We start from the raw sequence: 10,838 nt of genomic DNA on the forward strand, positions 1-10,838 counted from the left end.
AAAGTCTGTGCTGCAGTGTAGATCTCTAGACTAGGGCTATATCTAGATTTTACCTAAAATTAAACAAATCAAAAAGTGGAATGGTAAGAGTGACAGTTTAGATCATAGATTACGTAGATTGAAGTGAAGACTAGATTTACTTAACATTTATCACATATTGATTTATATATAGGTCTATAACAAGGAGTAGAGATAATTATATATTATATTAGAAGATCTACAGTTATAGCACAGTGAGGACTGTCAGTGAGTAGTACTATATTACTAATACAAGATTGTAACAAGATCTATAGATCTAAATAAACCGCCGGCAGTCAATGTCTACACAAGATCAAAAAATGCTGAATAATATACATGTCACAGCTGTCAGTGAGTAGTACTATATTACTAATACAAGATTGTAACAAGAGCTATAGAGTCTACTCCTATAGATCTAAATAGACTGCCAGCAGACAATAGCTTTGTCATTTGTCTACACAAGATCAAAAGATGCAGAAAAATATGCAGGTCACAACTGTCACCTCAACTGTCTTTGCATAGTCATGTAAAACACAGGCAGCACTCATCCTTAATGGCTTAATCTTCTGAATCGTGGTCGAGAGGCTAAGTGGGCTTGAACTTGGCTACCTAGAAGGGGGCTCGAGGTTCGACACCCGACTCGGGCAGAGTAGCGTTTACTGAGCGCCTAAAGGCAGCACGGAAAACCAACTCCTAGATACCCCCTCTCCCCCCACTGGTCCACAAATGAGATTGGATCAAAGCGTTCTGAGCATGCTATAAGCATGAAAGTAGCGCTATATAAAAGCTATAATAATAATAATAATAATTGAAGACATTACCTGGATTGCAATAAATATTAAATTCTAGTATTATTAAATTAGATATATCTAGACTTAGTCAACTAGATATCATATATATTATTATATATAGATCTAGAACTAGATAGATATATATATATTGATATTCTAGATCTAGATTATTCTAGATATATATAGATAGTAAGTAGAATAACAAGAGTCTATAGTCTGTCTATAGATGTTCTGTGAATGTGACTGTTTATCATTACTAGGTCCTAGGTCTATCAAGTCTGAGTATATAGACTAGTCAGTATAGAATTTCAAATTTGGCATTTACATTACTCACATTAGACTTTAGACACTTTAGTCATTAGATTTAGAATATATTATATTATATTATCAATAAATATAACAAGTTTAAGTTACAATCTTATATTTATATGACTGAATTCAAAGGCTGGCAAAGGTAACCATAAAAATGATAAACTTAAAAATTAACTATGATTCATACTATGATAAACTATTTATAATATTTATATAATAATAATATATAATAATATAATATATAAATAAAATTAACTATGATTCATACTACGATAAACTATTTATAATATTTATATAATAATAATATATAATAATATAATATATAAATATATGGTAATCCTGTAGATCAGCGCCCCGCGTCATTTTCACGACATTCTTTGTTGTCAAGGCTTGATCAGCAACTTGGCTAGATTTTTTTTGGCGGGGGGAGGCGTGTCATTTCGAAAGCTGCCAACTACAAATAAACATTTCTTTTACAAATCTAAGTTTTCTAACTACTATTTTTTTTTTATCAGAAAACGATTTTATTTTATGCAGATCTAAAAAAAACAAAAAAAAAACAATTTGATAAATTATTTTAAATATATATTTTTGTTTTTGTATTTTTATTTCAAATGTTTAGAGTTTTGATCTAGATCTATGTCAAAAATATATATATTTATAGGCATATATATATATATATATATATATATATATATATATATATATATATATATATATATATATATATATATATATATATATATATATATATATATATATATGCTCTTATGCTGTGATTGTTTTAGATCTATGTCCAGATTTATTACATACCCCACCAGTATAAATAATTATTATGTCTCACGTTTTTCTTTAGGCTCTGTTACTCATTTTTTCCAGAATTTTTTTTTTCAGAAATTAAAAAACTTAAAATAGTAAAATACTGTGATCAAATTACAGCGATTGACAAATATAAGATATAGAGATGTCAAAGTTAGTAGAACTTTACCATGACAAGATTTTAGGAGACTTTAAGGATGGAATGTATGATCTATATGTATGTGTGATATATGTGTGATATATATATACATATATATTGACATATATATACATATACACATTTATATAATTCAGTTTGTCCTGCCCTGTTTGATGCATTGTAAAACATACACAAAACTATGCATTTTTCAAATAAATTATTGGTACTTGATTGTGGAAATAATAAATATCTTGCCAACATCCCAGCCAGAACAGAAAACAATGTTATCTTTTTTTTCCAAAGATTTATTTTAAACATCTCAAATATGTCGCTATTTCATGTTTTTTAAATAAGAAACATTCTTTTAGAGATGCCTTCATAATATTCTCTGTGGTGAAAATGTATATTTTTAGTACCTATATGTATCTTATATATGGTCATGGTGTGCATTTGTGCTAATTATATTCATTAGATTCTAGTGATTTAGCGTAAATCAAGACATTAAATATATCGAGAACATTAAATTGACTAAAATTCAAAGAGTTTTCAGGTAAGGTGAGAATTATTTTCACTACATGTTAGATCTAAAGGTACACACTGCCACTATAGGTAGGCCTAGATCTACGAACTGTCCACTGCTACAAGTAGGCCTAGATTTTAGGTGAGGGCAATTTTTAGGAGGATTTTATGAGACTTTTCATTTTTTAGGAGCACTACGAATCTTGGTGCTGTAAATGCAGGGGCGGATTGGCTATATGGGCGTTCGGGCAAATGCCCGGTGGGCCGGCACCAAAATGGACTGGTGGGGCCACAGGAGCAAATGGATGCCACTTATGTATCAAATTGTTAAAATGTTTTATGATATATATGCTCTTATAAAAGGGACGCTCCTAATTCTACAGTGTAATACTAAATTAATGTAGGCTCTAACACATTTTTCGAAATAATGTAATAGCCTACATGCGTAGACAGTGCTACTAGTATAGGCTTAATCCTTTTAGGATCTACAGTACTACACACTGAGCGATTAAGATAAGGCCTATATTTATTATAAGGAATCCAATATTTGCACGCATACAGTTACCGATACATTATCAAACTTAACCTAATGATTTTGAAAACAGGTAGACCTAGAATTGGAATCTCGTTCTATTATTAGATTTAATTAAAACAAGAAAAATTCAACAAAAACAAAATCGAACACTTAAAACACAATGTAAACCATGTGCAATGTTAATATTTATTTTACCATAACAATACTCTTTGAAATAAAATACAAAAATACACGTTTATAAAGGTCACAAAAAAATTATTACCTTATTATAATATCAATACACAAACTTATTTAGTTGATGTTAAAAAAAAATTTAAAGTTCTCTCTTTTCACAGACACATATATATATATAAAAAATATGCCACACATACATAAACATATATACATTTTAAAAACAGTTACTGACGTTAGCATCAATGCATAGGATAGGATTCAGTAATCCCCACCAATAGTTCACAGAAAATATGTTTATGCCCTAAGGCAGTCCTGAACATAAATTCATTTAAATATGAATGGAAGAGTCCGTTGCTTGTTCCGAATTGATGTTTTAATTTTCGTTTTGCTCTCATCCACATATTCTCGATGTTTTGAGTGTGTGTATCGCTGTCGTTGGGGTCTACGAAGTTGTCTTGATGTATTACTACAGAATGACTGTAGACCCCATTATTTATGTTTGCTATATTAGCATAAGCAGCCCATCCATCAGATACTATGTGCGTACCAGGCAAAATGTGTTGTGTTATAGCTTGTGTTAACGTTGCTGCAGTGCGATCAGGCACTTCAACTAAAAAACATTTTTTGGAAAGTCTTTCAACACCTCCAAACACCCAGTGGCCTTCTCTCCACTGACCTCTATGGTATTTACGATGAAAGTATTTTGTCTCATCAATCTCAACAACAATTGGATCTCCATTTTCGTCGATGCCACCAATTTCCAAAAGTCCGTGTCTTTCTATATAGTTTTCACATTCGTCTCTGCAAAAATTGCACCAGTCTATAATAGTTTTGCAAGAAATATTTGTTTCATGGATAATGTTAAACTGGGGCATGTCATAACACCAACAGTAAATCAACTGTAACAACTGTTCAAGTGCTATGTGACTACCACTGAAGAACGAATCGTCTCGAACTGATTTTCGAAAATCACATCCCCGGCATGACCAACGGAAGCCGTCGATTCCTTGGGCATAGGCGACCAATGTTGCTGGCTGATGACAAATGATACAGTCGTATGTATTTCTAATCAATCGACGTTTGGCTAACCAGGCCAGGCAGTTTTCTTTTGTATTGATTGCTGCTGATAATCTTGTTAAAGTCCACCTCTCCTCTTTTATCTGCTGATCAGTCATGATTTGATATAAATTTACGATTCGAGTACGTCTTACAGCCATTTCTGTATTGTGCACTTATATAATGTGTTACAAGAACTTTTATGAGATCACAAGCACAAAGCAGATCGTAAAGAAGTACAAAATAACAATGCCTAACAACTGTTTAAAAAAACTGTTGTTTGAATTCTAGAGTACCGTAGTATGTTAAGATGGTTGTGAGTCTCTCTTATATAGATTCGACTTGGTTCATTTTTTTTGGGGGGAGTTGACTGGTGGGGGAAGAATGTTAATTTCAGAAAATTCATTTTCACACATTTATCTACATGCCGAAGGATGTCAACCGTCAGTGTAGATTTAGTGTATGGAATTGTCCCCTATCGTATGACTACGTAACCAAACCAGGTACAACTTTGTCCACTTTTTTCGATTCTTTTCTTACGGACTAGTGCTTCCTACCTGCAGGTTAGCGGTAGTACAGTTTCTATTTTGTTGCCCATCGTTCGGAGCGGTAAACAATTAAAACTTAACAATAGGGATGAACAAGGTAGTTTATGTGATACCCGTATGGCAAGTTTACAACATTAGAGCCGGTGGAATTTGGGGCTGGGCGAGGGGAGATAAATTGTGAAAGAATTCAGTCTTGGTCAAGTTGGGTGGACACGTTTATAACTGACAATCTTACTTTCGGAAATTCCCGAACGTGATAGTCCTTTCAAAAGCGATCTAAATCTAGTAGTCAAGAAAATTTACATTTAGCCTATTTATTATTTACTTTGAAAAATTATAACGGTCAAACTAGAGTTTTTCCCATGTGGCCTATGAGCTAGATCTAGTATTTTTTTTTTTATCAGCGATATACATCAACTTTTAATATTTTTAGGAAATTTATTTGAGCTGTTTTGATATCAGCGTCCATGCAGATTTCTGAAAGTTCCACGAAGTTCTGACATGAACAGAGGTATTGTTAAAAAAAAATTCTCTCGACTGCTAGGTAAACACTAATGAATTTTTATATGCAAGCTTCGTATCGTCACAAATGTCAAACACAAAAAGAGCGCAGATATCAATAGAATAAAACGCAATGAAAACGTGAAAAAACATGCAGCGTGTTTTCTTAAATTTATATACCAAAGACTGGGATCGATCGATGAAAGCGGCTAGATGAAATAGTTTCAATATCGCGACTAGAAGCAATTCGTTAGTAAAGTTAGTGACAGTTTCAGCAGCCACAGTCAGCATGCGCAATGCTAAATGACCGAATTTCTTACCGTCCTGCAGAGGTTTGGGTTACGACGTTATAATCTGAAATATTAATCGTCGTGTATCGATCAAGAATCTATGAATGAAGCTTGAGTTATTAATAAAGAAGTCTGTGACCTTTTTAAAAAATACTTACCTCCTTTGAAGTTTTTCACTTAAAAGTGGTGTATTTAAAAAAAAATTCTGCTTGTATAGTTAATTCTGAACATTAAATGGTTCATTTTCGGAAAAGAAAGAAATGATGTTCAATTATCATTTTCTTATCTAGTTTCTGAGATTTAAATGGGATGGACGAAATGACAGACAGACCACACAAAACTAATGGCGGCTATCTATTCCCCTTTCGGGGGCCGCTATAAAAGACTAAACAAGGGTGCTATTGCCATGGTTAGCGGTTAGAAACATTTCATGTAGCAGAAGTCATTATTTATACAAGGGGAGGACTGCTGGGAGACAACTACACAATAGAGACAAACATTAGAGGGGAGACATTTAGGGGAGGTCATTAAGGGTAGCTGTGGTCAGGATAGATAGAATTACGGGAGGCTAGTTCAGTCCCCGTTTAGGTCTCGATAAGAGCAAGTAGTGCCAGGAGTGTAATAGCGTAGTTGTGATGGAGTGAGAATCGGATATTAGTTTCGTTTATGGTCACACTAGTTTGTTTATTATTCCTGTCGATTCGGGAGACTGTTGAACAGCCAACCAACCAACTAACCACATTCAGGCATCAAACAAATCAAATTAACCAACCAACCATCCTGTCATCCTACCACAACTTACCAACTACCAACACCATCAAACCAACTAATAAGCCATTCATTCAGCCATGAAACCAACACCATCAAACAATCCAACCAACCACAACCAACCAACCAACCCCATCAAACCATCCAACCAACAATAACCAACCATCCACAGCAAACCAACAATATCCTACCAACCCACCAAACCATCCAACCAACAATATCCAACCAACAAACAAACCTACTAATACCATCAAACCAACCACAACCAACACCATCAAACCCTCCAACCAACCACAACCAACCAACCTACCAACCCCATCAAACCATCCAACCAAAAATAACCAACCAATCACCCACAGCAAACCTACAATATCCAACCAACCAACACATGTAAAACCCTAACCATCAAACCAGCCACAACCAACCAACCTATCAACACCATCAAACCATTCAACCAACCACTGCCAACCGACCCCATCAAACCAACAATATCCAACCAACCAACAAACCTACCAATACCATTCAACTAACCACAACCAACCTACCAACATCATCAAACCAAGCAACCAACCACAACCAACTATCCACATCAAATCAACAACGTCCAAACATCAAACACCCTAACATAACCATCAAACCAACCAAAACCAACCAACCATCCACAGTAAACCAACAATATCCAACCATCAAATAGCCTAACTGAACCATCCAATCAACCAACCACAGCAAACCAACAACATCCAACCATAAAACACCCTAACACAACTATCCAACAAACCATAACCAACCACTGTCAACCAACCATCCACAGCAAACAAATAATATCCAACCATCAAATACTGTAACAGAACCATCCAACCATCCAGCCAACCACAACCAACCAACCACTGCTAACCAACCAAAACAACAAACTACAACCAAACATCAATCAAATCAACCAACAAACCATACATTCGACCAACAAACCTACCAAAACCAACCAACCACAACCAACCAACATACCTAACAACACCATCAAACCATCCAACCAACCATAACCAACCAACCATTATCAACCAAGTATCCACAGCAAAACAACAATATCCAACCAACAAATCTACCTACATCATCAAACCAACCACAACTGACTAACCAACACCATCAAACCATCCAACCAACCAACCATCCACAGCAAACCTACAATATCCAACCAACCAACAAATGTAAGAACACCATCAAACACACTATCAAACCATCCAACCAACCACAACCAACCAACCTACCAACCCCATCAAACCGTCCAACCAAAAATAACCAACCAACCACCCACAGCAAACCAACAATATCCAACTAACCTACCAATAGCATCAAACCAACCACAACCAACCTAGCAACACCATCAAACCATCCAACCAATTTCAATCAACCAAAAAACAACAAACCACTAACAACCATTAAACCATCCATCCAACCAACCAAAACATAAAATCAACATCCATCCAACCATCAGACACCTTAACACAACCTCCCAGCCAACCATCTATCCATTCAACCACAACCAAAAAACCACTGCCAACCAACAAAAAAATCACAACCAACCATCAATCAAATCAACCAATAAACTATCCATGCAATCAACCACAATCAACCTACCAACACCAACCAACCACTGCCAACCAAAAAACCACAGCAAAATAATAACATCCAACCATCAAACATCCTAACACAACAATCCATCCAACCAACTACAGCAAACCAACAACATCCAACCATCAAACACCCTAACACAACCATGCAACCAACCATCAATCTAAGCTAATAACCAACCACAAACATCCATCCACTCATCTATCCATCATAAAAATTTACCTTAGTTTCTATAATTAATTACTTTATTTATCTTTAGAACACTTGCAACAGCCTTTAGTAAACAAAATGTGAAAAAAAAAAAAAAGATCCTTAAAATACTACAAGTTGGCAACACCACTGTACCTTACCAACAAACAAAATGGCGGCGTGCAGATCATATTAAAAGTCGCTAACGTACTTTATTTATGTCATTCAAAATGTAAAGGTTCTTTTTTTTAATCCAAATTTATTAAAAAACACTAATTACATGTATTAAATGAATTAAATTTTATCCTGGCTAATTATCGGCATTTTATGAACGCGGGACGCTGATATACAGGATTACCAAATATATATCTATAACTAGTATAACTCTTATAATAAGTATAAATATAGTATAATATAAAATTTATTATTACTTCATTGTAACTAAATATAAAGTAACTTCATTATTATTAGTTATTAGACTAAGACTACTATTTTACTACTAGATCTAACTAAGACTAAGAGAGTAAGACTAGTTTAACTTAGAGTAGACGTCTTAGTCTTAGTCCTTAGTCTTAGATCGAGTAGTATAAAAACCATTTTAAAAAAGACAAATGTTAATGTTTGATTTACTTACTGGTCTTTACCTAAATTGCTTTGCTTAAATATAAAACAGAATATTAAACTGCACTAGATCTTAAATTTCTCGTTAACTTTCTTTTAATCTAGATTTAGATCTATGCACTAAATGTAAACACGGAAATATCGCTACATATACAAATTGCATGTAAATAGGCAGCCATAATGATAACAACCCGGATGAGTTTGTGCCAGGCATAGACCTGGCCCACTGGCATACTGTAAAAATATAAAAACCAAAATTTAATTTTAGTTTTTCAAATTCATTACGCGAAAAATCAAAACGTTAATACGTTCTATGAAATAAAAATGCGTTTAATTATTTCATAAGCATCAATTTTGTTAAGATCGATTCATACTTTCTTCGCCATTTAGTAATGTTTTACACTTTGATTTGAGGGTTAGTGCTAAACCATGCTAAACGAAGCTGCTTATTATGGCTTTGATTTATAGATTATAGATCTATAGATTTAGAATCTAATTTATCTATGTTTATATTTTAAAAAATGCCATTTTTTTTATTCAGTGTAGAGTACTATATTCGTATTGTAGTGTTTGCATTGGAAACAAGGAAATCTGCTTTATTATTTTTATCTATTTATTATGACCCACAAGCCACAAGGTGCATATCTAGTGTTTATATACCTTTTACTATCTGTAGGTAGTATCTAAGGGATACAATCTATAATAAAAAATAAAATAATAAGCTAGCGATTTGGTTCCCCTTGGCTTTAACAACAATTTGTAGTTTTCTTTGTATTATCCACGTAAGATGAATTGTCCAGTTAGAGTTAAAAATTATCATTATGCATGGAAATGTTAGTAATTTGTGGTGTTAGATAATATTAGTCAAATGTGTTTTTGAATTTTTCGTCAATGTAGACTGTTTAGTTTGTCAATGTGCTGCGGACAGTGCTTACGGCTTATGCTCGCCTTGGATGTGGCAAAATATGTAGTTCACAGCTGGGGCAGCGCAGCCACGGGAAATACTGCACTCCTCACTAATCTTCGGACAGAAGACAAGCCTTATATGCTGCAAATGCTAATTTAAGTTGAATTTTTAAAATGGAAAGAAGAAAAGTGCTTTGAAACGTGAGACCCAATGTAAGTCCTTAAAGGTCCACTAATAGCCTATTTAGGTCCACTAGCAGATTCACTAGCGGATCCAGAACTTTGGAGTGGGGGGGGGGGGGCGATTTTTTTCCAAACCCTAAGCATAAACTCGCGTACATCGTTTTCTTCCATTCTTCACAACAGAAACGCATTCTCCTGAGGACTTTTGAATAATGTTTTACTTGAAAAATATTCTAATATGAATTTACAGGCCCTTACTACATTGCTAATACAACCGATTTGTTCCTTGAAAAGATAAGATACCCCACATATTTAGATTAAGACTTTGAGGATCGCCGCCGAAAACAATAATATTCGAAAAATAATATTAAAAAAAAAAAAGCTCATTTGTAAGTGATACATTTTGTTCAATAGTTTTAGGTTTCAAGCATATATTCTGAGTTATAGTCTCAAAATAAATTTGTATACAATAAAAAAATAAATAAAAAAGGGAGTGAGGAATGAGAACGTTAATCCTCGCTCCTTTTTATAATTTCTGCTAATGATTGCATTTGGCATTAGAGAATAGGGGGTGGGGCGACTCGATAAAAGAATTTAATTTACAGCATATATAAATTATATTAGTGACACATTTTTTTTTTTTAATTTTGTATTTTTTTAACTAAAAGAAGTATTCGTTTGTCCCATGGGCGGAAGGCGATAGCATGTATCGCCCCTCCCACCTGGTATAACCCTTTTTCATTTTATATATTTACTAATGATAATATTTGAGATCAGAGTCTGCGCACGACATAATATACAAATGGGTTAAAAAATCAATGTGTACCTTATATTATATAGATA

General features: G+C 34.0%; 1 protein-coding gene across 2 annotated transcripts in view; it reads right to left on the bottom strand.

Annotated features, from left to right (window-relative positions):
• LOC106051103 (mucin-2-like) overlaps positions 1–9,106 on the bottom strand; it is a 110,805-nt gene extending 101,699 nt beyond the window's left edge. The window contains exon 1 of one of the 2 annotated variants that reach the window (XM_056020299.1): positions 8,930–9,106. The gene's annotated coding sequence lies outside the window, so the exon portion shown is untranslated. Of the gene's footprint in view, positions 1–8,919 lie in introns of both variants that reach the window. The other variant, XM_056020298.1, reaches the window with a different exon arrangement.
• Between the last annotated feature and the right edge of the window lie 1,732 nt (positions 9,107–10,838).

This window comes from Biomphalaria glabrata, chromosome 2, assembly GCF_947242115.1.
Source record: "Biomphalaria glabrata chromosome 2, xgBioGlab47.1, whole genome shotgun sequence".
NCBI classification, from domain to species: domain Eukaryota; kingdom Metazoa; phylum Mollusca; class Gastropoda; family Planorbidae; genus Biomphalaria; species Biomphalaria glabrata.